The 12,801-nt window shown below is 41.7% G+C and overlaps 1 protein-coding gene across 12 annotated transcripts in view; it reads right to left on the bottom strand.

Moving 5' to 3' along the window:
* The window catches only part of APBA2 (amyloid beta precursor protein binding family A member 2), a 259,348-nt gene that overhangs the window by 231,052 nt on the left and 15,495 nt on the right, over window positions 1–12,801 (bottom strand). For 5 of the 12 annotated variants that reach the window (XM_059714811.1, XM_059714807.1, XM_059714812.1 and 2 more), the window contains one exon: window positions 12,233–12,324. The exons of the other annotated variants lie outside the window; for them this stretch is intronic. The gene's annotated coding sequence lies outside the window, so the exon portion shown is untranslated. The remainder of the gene's footprint in view (window positions 1–12,232; window positions 12,325–12,801) is intronic. 12 annotated transcript variants of the gene reach the window in all.

The following is a 12,801-nucleotide window of genomic DNA, read 5'->3' as shown; positions in this document are numbered from 1 at the left end:
TAATCACATGTAGCCCTTTCCGAGCTGGCAGCCGGCTGCTGTCAGCAAGCTCACCACACTATATTGGACTGTTCCAGGGTTCTTGCCAATTTAGACTGTGATTGTGTTTGGATCACATTCCTAGATCATGTGGCCCACTCCCTCCAAATGTTCATCTGCAGCAATAACAGTCCTTACTAGTAGGTCCCTAACTGCATCTCTATTACTGCATCATCTCAGTGTGTATTAGGAGGAACATGTAGGTTTAGCTTGTCTGGAACATCTACAAACTTCAAATCAAAGCTTACTATATTGAATACAATCCTGCTTGAGATTCTTCATCCTGTATGGGTTCAGCACAAAAGGAAACAGATACCCTTATTTTTTCTGAACTGACTTGCTCTGCTATGCCGTGAGGGTGAAAAGGGTACCTTCATCCTGCACAAACTCTCCCTAAAAACAGAGTCAGCCTTAGGGGTGGGTGACTGCTCAGGGCACTGTGGTCAGGAGTACACACACGTGTGAGAGAAGCCCGCGCTCAGAGCAGCATTCTCCCCACACCCTGCCCTGCCCCACCCCACTCTACCCTATCCCCACCCCAGGCAGGAGGCAAGTGTCCAGCCCAGCCCACCCCCTGCTGCCCAATCCACATCCAGCTACTGCTCAGGGGGAGCCAGGTCAGGCATGTGTGGGCAGGTGGCACCTGCTCCAGTCCACCTGCCTTGCTCCTGCATAGCAACAGTGGTGCCTGCTTGCCTGGGGCACCATGCTGCTCCACCTGCCTGCCAGACTGTGCCCTGCCTACAGCAGTGCCACTGACTCAAGGAGGAGGGTGCCAAAATACAAGTTCTCCCAGGGTGCCATTTTCCTTAAGGCAGTCTGCCTTCAAAGAAAGAATGGACAACAGTGTCTGGCTTTCTTTCTCTTCTATAGCCCTGCCTACCATGCTGCACTCCATGTGGATGTGACATGACAGAGCAGGGAAGGCAGCAGAGAGTCCTAGCGCTTATGGAAAAGTCTTGACAGCCTGGATATTTTAAGCCATTTTTTCTTCCTTTCTTCTAAATCTACTCTGCAGCAAGGAAGAGATTATCTGCCTGCCAGCAACTGAACAAGCAGATGAAAAAATGGCAAATTTTCCAAGATGGAGCCATGCTTCTCCTGTCGCTGATTACAGGTTTGGTCTGCCTCCAAAGCAGCATAGAGAACAGTCTATTCAGCATAGATCTGCACTGTTACACATGAATAAAACTTATCAAATGTTTCCTTACTTAAAGCAACCGCGATACTGTAAAATACAGCAGGCTCCTACTTCTCCTCTTACATCATAGTTTCATTCATTCCGAAACAGTTGTTCCAAACAGGAGCCCTGGGGTGCTTGTATGGCAGAATCCTGGGGTGCTTGCACAGCACACAGCACAGCATGGGAGAGGCTAAAATTGGCCTGATGCCATCTTTACATCATTCGAATTCTGAAAGCAGTCAGAGACCAGGAATGGTAGAAGTTAGAACACTACCAAAGCTGCACCAAAGTACATCCTGCTATTTTTGTCCTGTTGACAACCACACTGAGATTTCCATCCATGCCCCACTTTTCACAACACCCAAATCTAATTCTAGGACCTGAGAGAAATGGTTGTGTAGGAGCCATTACAACAACTGAACATGGCTTTGGGACTTCCCTAGGGTTTAGGAAATCTTCCATCAGACAGTTATGCCAGCCATGGGCAACTGGTGCCTCGAGTCAGGAGGGGCACTGGTCACCCCAGTGGCCAGTCATCGACTGGAGGGGGAGGGGTCCCCCCATGGCCGATGCTGCTGACCCGCAAGTGGCAGTGGCACCACTGACACTTCTGGGAGAGCGCTGGCACTTTGGGGGAAGTCCCCACTCCTCAGCTGGTCCTCTCAGGGAGGCACCAGTGCTCTCACCTGCCCCCCTGCCTGGGAACGCTGGCTGACAGGGGGTGCACCAGCACTCACAGGGGGTGCATCTGTACCCCCTACACGTCACCACTGATGTCAGCTTTCCAACTTCTTTATACTTTCAGAGGTGCCAGAGCAGATGGTAACAGGGCTAAAATTCTAGTCCAGTATCTAAGTTTGCAACTTCCAGGTTATAAAGCAAAATAAACTGTTCATATAGAGCATTTATACACATGCTCCCATGCTCCAGGAGGCGGGTGGGAGGGGAATGCTTTAATTAGAGCAGCTCTGAGAACCACTCTAATTAAAGTGCCCAGAGCGTCACATGTATCAGCATCCCTGTACTGAGAAATGGCAGCAGGGGTGCTTTAACTAAAGCTCGTCAAATAAGCTTTAGTTAAAGCGCTCAGTGCAGGGATGCTGATACATGTGACACTGGAGTCTGCTGGAGTGTGATAATTACCATGCTCCAGCAGACTCGATTAATCAAGTCTGCTCCAACGCACTGTAATTACAGTGTGTTAAGGTATCCTCAACGTACACATATAGATGCCCATGGTATCTAAGAAACAAAATTAGGGGAAAATCTATCGCCACATTTTCTGCGACTATGGTAGATTATATAATCTGATTAACTGTGACAAAAGAATTTACGTTCTTATCTGGAAGCATGCTGCTAATATATAATTTGCATTGTACATTAAAAACGAAGAGTTCCAAATTTTTTAGATGATATGCTTGATCCTTTAGATGATGCGCTTGATCTATTTTCTACCGGTAACACTTACTGCAAGTAAAAACTTCAAATAAAAAAAACCCATAAAACTTCAGGTGATCACTGAAATCCATCCATCCATTGTTAATCTACTAAAGGGAATATTCCTCTAGTTACTGTGCATTCACATTTCATACTGGAGTCAACAGCATTTGTTTACTTGGAAAGACTATAGATCAGTCCATTAAAGAACTACTAAGAGAAAATATGCATGTTATCAAAATTCATCAGCTGAAGACTTGTTCTTAGCAAGCTCAAGTGAACTCATTTGTCTCAAAATTGCTTGTCATCAGGCAAGCATTCTGTAGTCACTGGATTTTTCCACAGCCTTTGAAAAGGCCTGAAGTTGTCAGCTCAAAAATCCTGACAGACTATGTGTTGGGTGGAGAATAAAGCTGAGATTCTATTAACTACCTGGACACTTTAAAAATCAATTTTCAGTCATCCAGTGAATGTCAATTTATCTCTAACTGGTCAGCATTAGTCTCTGTAGAAGTCTTAAGAACAGTGATAGCTATTCATTTAATAACAATTTTATTCATTCGTTGAAAATGTAATGTTTTCACCACATACTCCTTACCAGCTGTTGGTGTGGTATTAAACTATTTACCAGACAGTAATAATGATACTTACATGTTTAAAGAATTAAGAGGAAAAAACTAAACATAACTCTGGAAAGTCTCTTCTCTACAACAGCTTCAGAGCTTGCTAACACTAAAGAAAATTAAATATGATGAAAGAATCCAAAAATTAAGAAATCTCCCTGCTACAGAATTAACTCTATTTTTGCAGATACCATTTGTTTCATGACTCAACAGGGCTGCAGATGGACCGAGTCCCACATTTTGAGAAATATTGCAATGTTTAGAGCTTTAAGCACAGCAGTACTGTCACATAAGAACAATTATGATGAAGGGTAACAGAGTCAGAATTTTTTAAGCAAATGACATGGATGACTGTATACTTAAAGACAGTAAATTCTGCCGTGTAGTACTATACAGCAGAGTTTAGGCAGTAAAAGCTTTATGAATTACTCATGTTTTATACTGGTCCGTCTCAAGCTACTTTGGTAAGAAAATAATTTGTACTACTAGCATCTGTTTTGGGTACTATTTTTTTTATTAAATTCAGAGAAGAAATAGATAATTTTTGGCCATCTTGTGAAGAACAAAGCCTATTCTACACCAGAGAGATGTAGCCAAATTAAATTCTACAATAGAAAAAAAAATCAAAGACCAAACTGAGTAGAAAGGAAGATAGAGAAGGCTTTGAACATTACTTCTTCTAGTGCATGGCAGGATAAAATTCAGTCAAGTACTACAAGAATGGAACAAAATATGATTTTTTTATTGCAGTATCAGAACTTTAAGTGCCCAATCACTGTTGCTCAGTAGCTAAAACTCTTCACTTATCATCTATACACCATTTAACTTTGACTTAAGCCTGGGAGGGCTACACTGGCCCTCTAAAGAAGGGTAAAGTTCACCCTAGGCAAGTTTAAAAAAACACTGAACCCACACACCCCTTAAACTAATCTTATTTTGTTCATGAAAGTACCTGGCATTTAAATAAGCTGTTGCGGCAGGGATAATATAGTTCACAATTATTTTAAGAAGAGATCTGGCATGGACAATCACTGTTCTAGAACAGGGAATGGCAACCGATGGCTCATGTGTCAAATCCAGCCTGTGAAGAGACTGGATCTGGCCCAGGACTACTCAAAGAACTGGCAGCATACTCCAGCCACAGCAGCATTTTTTTTAACTATTTCCTTCACAGCATCTGCAGATCACTGAGGAGGTACAGGGGCGATGTCCATGGCAGTGACTGGATCACAGGCAGCAGCCTAAGGTGGCAACAGGTTGCCAACCCCTGTTCTAAAAGGTAAAATGATGGCACCACTTGGAATTTTTCACATCCAACAACTTCAGATTAAGTGGCTCAAATCTTAATCCTGGAACAGGATTTATGCGCTTCTGCACAAGTGAAGGAGATATAGGGACACAAATTCTGGGCTCCACAATTCAGAAAAGACGTGGAGAAGCCTGAAAGAGTCCAGAGAAGAGCCCCACACATGATCAGAGGGCAAGAGAACAGGCCTTGATGAGAAGCTGACAGCCACGGGACTCTTCAGCCTGGAGAAGCGCAGGCTCAGGGGTGACTTGGTGGCAGCCTATATGTACATAAGGGGGGGGTGCATCAGGATCTGGGAGAGCACCTGTTCACCAGAGCACGCCAAGGAATAACAAGGTCCAATGGTCACAAACTCCTGCAAGACCATTTCAGGCTGGACATAAGGAAAAACTTATTTACTGTCCGAGTCCGCAAGGCCTGGAATAGACTCTGCCCAGAGGTGGTTCAAACACCTACTCTGGGCACTTTTAAGAAACATTTCAATGCTTATCTTGCTGGGATCCTTTGACCCTAGCTGACTTCCTGCTCCTTAGGCAGAGGCTGGACCCAATGATCTTATGAGGTCCCTTCCGGCCCTAATGTCTATGAAATCTATGAAAATAAAGTTAAGATCTGGGGCCCTCAAGCTCCCTACTTGTCCACCCCATACTTGCCAGAATATAGACTAGTCTAGAGCATGGCTCATACAGTAATCTTTATCCTTATGGCTATGCTCCCAGTGCAGCTTTAGAAGCATTCATATAGGCTCAGTTTGAAACAAACATTTTGCCCAGCTCACATGGACTTAAAGTGTAATAATTCAGTTTTCCTTAGCTATTTTAGTTATTTTCCCCAAACCCTTGGCAAACTTGACATGCACCTGGATGAGACATTCAGGAATTAGGTATTTTTACTCTCCAAATGAAGTAAATAAGGGATCACTGATGTCTCTAACTTGAGATACCAAGTCAGAACACTACAATTTATTCTGTACTCTTTATTTATGAATCTTCACATCAGTATTCAAAATCTCTCAAGGTCTTTAAGTATTTAGTTAAGAAGTATTAGAAAGGGATATAGTCAATAATATTAATTTGGATAATATTTCTTGAGTATTTCAACAATTTGGTTGTCAGACTATTAGATTTCCTTTAGTTGACTTTCATGACAGAATGTAATTCTGCAGAATCAGATGAGATTCTGTTGTCCTTAATCATCATTGGCAATATCTTACCTTCAGAGAATGACCTTCTCCTTTCAGTGGAACAACTCCTACAGAAGGAATAAATGGTGGCAGACTCGAGTCCTTAGTGAATATTGTACTATTATATAACATCAACCACAATCGGGAAATAGGGACGTAGATAAAGTTCTTGGGGTCACATCTGTTTTTCATCTTCAGTCAAGCCAACCAGAATCTCTCTTGAGATTACCTGGCATAATGCTAATCCTCCTTGTGGCCAAGGACACCCAATGCTGCAAACACTGATGCAGCTGCTAGACTATTGGGACTAATGCATAATACTTGGAAACCAAACTACTTGAGGGAAATTTGCATAGATAGGAAAAACACTCTCACCAGAAGGGTAGTAAAGAACTGGGACAGGTTACCCAGAGAGATTGCAGAATCTTCATCTTTGGAGGTTTTTAAGACCCAGCCTTGGCTGGGATGATCAAGTTGGGGATGGTCCTGCTTTGTACAGAGGGTTGGACTAGATGACCTCATGAGGTCCCTTCCAACCCTAATTTTTTATGATTCTATGAAATATGATCATTAATAATATACAAATCAATACAACATTCAAGCCATATTGCTTAGCTACACAGTATCCTCTCTCTGGGCAACAGATTTATAAACAAATTTGCAAATATATAGTTTATAAATATCAAAACTTTATAGTTTCAAAATTTGCTTCTGAGTTTTGCCACTGTTGGTGTTCAGGCTGACTAAAGGACTCTTTCCTGCCCAACTTGCTGCTCCCTGTAATAGAGAGGAATGGGATCCACCCCAGGAGGACTGAAACCCCTGCAAGATAGGCTTGTTTGCAAAAGAGAATGGGGACAGTCCAGAAGAAATTTAATGCCATAGCCAAACTGCGGGCAACTGCAACTTCTGACACTGTTGGTAAAACACTATTGGTAATACTTGCTAGAAACTGCCAATTAGCATTGATTTTTTTTAATTGGCAATATTAATTGTTTTACTGATGACAGCATGCCTCCCATAAATTATACTTAAACATTCATTTAGGAACATGCTGCATGGGTAACACCAATTCCTTTGGTGTCTGAGGACCTAACTTTAAAAAGAGGGAGAGTTAAGCTAGCAAGAGACAACAATCATTAAGTTAAAGTACAAAGGGGACCTCACAACCCAAACCACTGGGATATCAGTATATTTTGGCCTAATTCCCCCCCCCCCCCCCCCGAACTGCTACAACACTTATCAGAAACACCCCCTTTACAGTACCAGATCTATGCCCTTTAACTAGACAATGCCATACTTTTTATGTATATAAATAAAATGTGGGTATTAAGATAAAGTATCTTGTTGAAAAACTCAAGTGGGTGTTGAACTTGTTTATATTAATTGAATGGTTTATTTATTGAATAGTTATAAAAATGGTAACTACAATCAAAACAATAACAAGCACATAATTTAAACAGAAGTCTATTTTAAAATCACCAAAACTCTTTCTATTACTGTTGCAGAACTGCCAAATCTCAAGCACCCAAAGAATCATTTACCGTTATTTTATTTACTTTCTAATATTTGAGCCCTTAAGGTTTACAGTCTCCATCTTTTTTCTGTACCTTTATGGCTAGAAACTTAAAGATTATATTCTCACCTATGAATACGACTCCAGCTGGGGTAAGAATGCACCAAACATTGCAAGATTCAAAATTAAAATTAAGAGACCTATTAACAATTTTATTTTAACTTAATAAACAACAAACAAAACAAAAACCTGTCTTCTCTGTCCCAGGCACTAGGAGAGGAGTCCTTTGGCTCAGGACCCAGCACAGCAGCCTGACCCCTCTGTATCGAGCTGTTCTGCTCACCACTTACTTTCTCCTCCCTTGCTTACCATGCTTGGAGCTTTTTAAAGCACCTAGTCCACATCCACAGGAGCAGGGGCATGCATCTGCAGCAGCATAAATAGTAGCAGCACAAATTTATGCCACTACTTTGTGCTGCCGTGCACACCCCTGCTCATGTGGTATGCAGCAGGACACAGTGTCCTGCTGTTCCACGTGCTGTAGTTGGGGCTGGCTGGGTCACAGGGTGCCTTAATGAGGGGCTAGCTGGGAGGCAGCCCCCACACTGAGGTACCCTGTGCCATGGTCAGCCGGGGAACAGCATGTGGAGACAGGGGAGCCCTCAGCTGCCTGCTACCCCTATTTCCTCAAAGCCCCTGCACTGAGGCACCGTGTGCCTTGATACAGAGGAGCAGGCAGCCCTGGGCTGGCTGCTCCCCATCTCCACATGCTTCAGTGCAGGGGCTCCACATGCCTCAGCATGGGGGCTCTGCAGCAGAGCCCCCGCACTGAGGTATGCAGAGACAGGGGAGCAGCTAGCCCAGGGAACTGCATGCTCCCCCATCTCGAGGCACAGGGTGCCTCAGCACAGGAGCAGGCCCTGGGCTGCCTGCTCCACCACCTCTGCATTTGTCCTGACACACAGCACATTGGCATGCTTTGTGTTGCTTTTTTTTTCCAGGGTATTTTTTTGCTACCACGAAATTCTGGTAGCAAATTTTGCCCCAACACTGCTAATCAGCAGTGTTACGCACGGTTAAACGTGCAACAAGTGGTTTGTGGCACCACAAACCTCTTTGTGGCGCCACAAACCACACTTCTGCCTGCATGTCTAGATCCAATCCTAGTGGGGTGCAGCTGGGTTTCCTCAACAAGACTGACTATTCCCTTGTAAAGGGACAGACCGCCCTGTTATAGGGAGCAATGAGGTTTATCATTTTTTTAAAGTGCTTTGAGATTGACTGACTGATGAAAGCACTAATAGATATTATATAGTGTATCAATATAAAATAATTGGTGTGCTAACATACGTTTCTTATGCTGAAACAAATCTAATAAGTTATTCTTCCCTAGAGTCAAATAATCTTAACAACACTTTTTGTTCAAATCATTATTTCTAATTAGATCAACCATTAGTTGATGGCATCAGTTGTGTGTAGGTATAGCATAATAAACAAGAGACAAATATCAATTGAAGTACATGCTCCAGAGATCATTTTTTATTATTACTGTAAATGGGTATAGACTAAGAGTGCTAACAAAGCTAAAGCTGTGCCTCAATATAAGCACAATTAAAGGAAAGGAGTACTACAACATTCAAGCACTGAACATGCTATCTCAGGAAAGGATAGATTAAAACTTCCACTCACCATCCCAAACACAAAGAAAATCATCCTTTCATTACAAAAACAATCAATTTAAATTGTACAGTTCATATGCAACATGTAATATCCTATATTTTCAGGGCAGATCTCTTGAGAGCTGTAAATAGTAGAATTCTTCCAGCTCTTTCCTGGAAGAATACTACTATTTACAACTCTCATGGTATTTGAGTCAGGGAGCAAATGCACCTTTACAATAGTGCCTAAAAATATTCCCCTCCTCCATCAATCTGTAGGACTCGCTGCACTGTTGCAGCATTGGCTGTAAAATCTCCAGTCAACAAACAGAATTTCTTCCCTTTGTATTGATCAACTAATATGCCAACAACTGTGATCTCTCAGGCCCTAACATGTCAAGTAGTTGTACATAATTAAAACTACCCTGACAGACTTACTGCCACAGAATAATCACAGGGCTAAGATCCTTTTAAAGTCAGCCTTATTTGTCTTATTTGTTATCAAGAGTTGTCTACATTAACAGCATTTTGCACCTAGAGAGTAAAGTTCCTTTTTAAAAGGCAGAATCACCACAGCTTCTGCCTCCTCCACAACCAAGAAATAAAAAGCCACTATTGTGCTGTAATTCTTTATAATGCTGCATCAAGTGTGTCTACTGACTATAAAGAGAACCATTTACCAATGTCAAAAATGTGGTTACATTTCCTGCTAACCAAAGAATCTGTAACTGGCATTTTTCTCTAAAAATACTTTTGAGATGCACCTTTTTGTAGTACCAAATAAAAGTTAAGTTTCTATATTTCCTTTGGTTCTTTTAAAGTTAAAAAATATCCATGAACCACAGAATTCAACAGTACATTAATAAATTAGTGATTTGCTGGTTATTTTACATTTGAAGATACACTTATAACAGTTTACTTTGGCCAATCTGCATTTTTTAAAGTAACCTCAAGTATCAAGGCAAGGAATTCTGACGACATAGCAACACCATGTTATGCTGCATATGAAATCTAAACCGGAGGGAAGCATTTTGTTCTTCCCCATTCTGTATCAGGTAATAAGGATTTGTTGAATTCTACTTAAAACTCCACCCACATTAGAGCTTGTGTCAGTGTTAGAAACTGTTTGCCCCACAGAGCAGGAACAGTGTTTGCATTGTCACTCAAGATGGCATTTAGAAACAATTTGTGATTCCTGTGAGAACAGCAGTAGCAGTAACACTGAAAATGCTTTACTGCTCTAAAGCATAGTTAAAATAATCTTTGAATATTGCTGGTTTTCTATATCTGGCAAATGCTTAAGGGAAATTACTAGAGTAGACTGGACTAAATATGCACTTAGTTTATTCAGGAGAAAGAGTTGCCAGTCCTTGAGATTAACAAAATGTCCTGTTGTTTGTTTGTTTTTAAACCAAAACACATCAGAAAGGAAAAAACAAACAGGGGCAACGGGGATATGAAAATTCCAGGCCCAGCACATTGAAGAAATTCAAGTATTAGAGCATAAAGGGAAAGTGAGAGAAGGCTAATTCCTCCTCCTAACAGACATCCAGGCAATAGATAGTTCTGTACCTTCCAATACAGTACTAGCTGCTACTGGGTCGCCAATAAACAAACCCCAACAGTAGAACTCCATTTAAACTTCTGTTTAAAATTATGGCTGGTTTTTTTCTATCCATCTACCTTTGGACACTTGATAGTTTTTCATCATTTATTAATTGTACACTTGGATGTGTCTATCAAGACCGCTGATCAAAACCAGAATGAAATCACACTCATGAGCGGGAGAGATTTAATGTATTTCAAGGAATGCTTTAAAATCCAAGTAATGAGACAGTCTTAACATAATATGAAATGCACAGCTAGGTTCGATTGGTTTTCTTATCAGTTAATCTGAAGCCCCGCTAGTGCCGCAATCCACCAAATACTTTCAGATAAACTGGGTTATGCTAGATCTAGCATGGGCAGGACCCCACTAAGGAATACCTAACTACTCCAGGGAGAAATATCAGCTTTTCAGTAGATGCCACTCCCCAAGGCATTACCAATCAGTAATATACCATGATGGTGAAGGCGCTGCCTAAGAAATCAGTCCTGAAACTGTTAAGGTCAAAAGAACTATATGTTCAATTTGATAAGACAGGGAAGAAAAATAAATAAATAAAAGAAAAATAATATTTCCCAGAATTCAGTGCACAAGTAAAGCACTACTTTTTTCTGCCCACCAGATGAGAACAAGAATGTGCAGGCAGGCCTAAGCATCAGCACCACAAATAGTAGTTTTAATGTTGTCAGTCAGAAGGGATCATGGACAGGGGGATGAGCATGTTTAGGGGCAGGAGAAGAAAGGGATCAGGGTGAAGAAAAGCAGGTTACCAGTCAGAAAGGGCTGCAGAAAGGAAGATTCTGAGCACAGCAATGGTACTAAGCCCCTGAAGAGCATAAGTCTCAGTGATGTCTGAAATAATGTGTGCGCCCCAGCATAGCCCTGGTTTCAGTATATTCTCCCTTAGTGTTCTGTAACTACTCAGTCCAGCAGTTCAGACTGGGTGTTAAATTTATTTACTTATTTATTTGCTAAAAAGGCAGGAAACAGTTGCATTTTCCAACCAGAAAAAAAATATGAATTACAGTAAAATAAAGTGCAGTTTTACTATTTACTGCTGCAGAACATGATTTTATTAGATGTGAGGAGGCAGATTGCTCCCCAGTACTTTACTGAAGATTTCTGCAATTGCTAATTTAGCTGCTGTTTGGGGTAAGGCTGTTTAATCTAGAAATCCATCATTAAGTTACACGTTAACATTAAAACAGATCTATGAATACTAGAAACACAAAGAGTGGGTTGACTGAAATGATGTATCCAAAAAGTGTTAAACATCAAACCCCACTTCTTTGTTTCTTGTTTTTAACGAAAAAGCTCTAAGCTTAGGTCAGCAGAGGATAATATCAAAGGCTTTAGATTAATTACGAGAAAACCACAAGGCACAAAAGAATAGGCTAAGGAACATGAGAAGTGGGTACAAACACACTATTAAATTCACAGAAAGCTAAGTACCAGTGAAATATTGAATATCTGTGAATTTGCAAGAGTCATGGAGGAGCTTTCTTAGAAAGGCTCTTATGATTTTTAGGCTTTATTTGTGCTGCATAACATAACTGCTCTGCTATTCATGTAAAATGTATGGAAATAGACAATTGGAAGATTTAACTTGCTTGAAAATTTTCTCTCTTCTAGCAGGAAATGTCTGCATCCGCTACAAGGGCTCTTACTTGTGACTTACCTCTTTAGAGGCTGGAATCAAACTGGACAATCAAGAAAAGTTGAGAACGCCCAAAGATCTGAAGGTCCAGTCGAGTAATTCAAGGTAGACCCCTACAAAGTAGATTGGAAAGACAAACCTAAGGCTTGAACTTGGAACGCTAGCACCTACAGATAGGAGCCCCAACCACAGCACTACCAGGTAGCTAGCCAGTTGCCAACCACAGCTCAACCTGGACCCTCTCATGAGGTTCCCAATAGGAACCACAAGCCCCTAGCTGGAGCACCATAAAACCCCCTCGCATCCTGCATGGTTTTGTCTTAGTAATAGTATGGTTAGTAGGACTGTTCGAAACGGCTATGTTTTGTTTTGGTTTTGGCCATTTCAGAGGACAGTGATTTGATTTCGATTCAGCTGAATCTGTTTCTGAGTTTTGGCTCATCCAGGGAGAGACAGGCACAGCTGGGCGACTGCAGGTCCTCCCACGGCTCCTCCAGCGGTGTCTGCCTCTGCCCTGGTGGGGGGAGCTGTGGGAAAAGCCTCCATGGCTGCCCTCCCTGGCCTCATCTCCAGCCAAGCCCCAGCTTCCC

This window comes from Alligator mississippiensis, chromosome 11 (assembly GCF_030867095.1).
Source record: "Alligator mississippiensis isolate rAllMis1 chromosome 11, rAllMis1, whole genome shotgun sequence".
NCBI lineage: Eukaryota > Metazoa > Chordata > Crocodylia > Alligatoridae > Alligator > Alligator mississippiensis.
The sequence above is the reverse complement of the archived record's forward strand: the minus strand, read 5'-3'. Positions and strand labels throughout refer to the sequence as shown.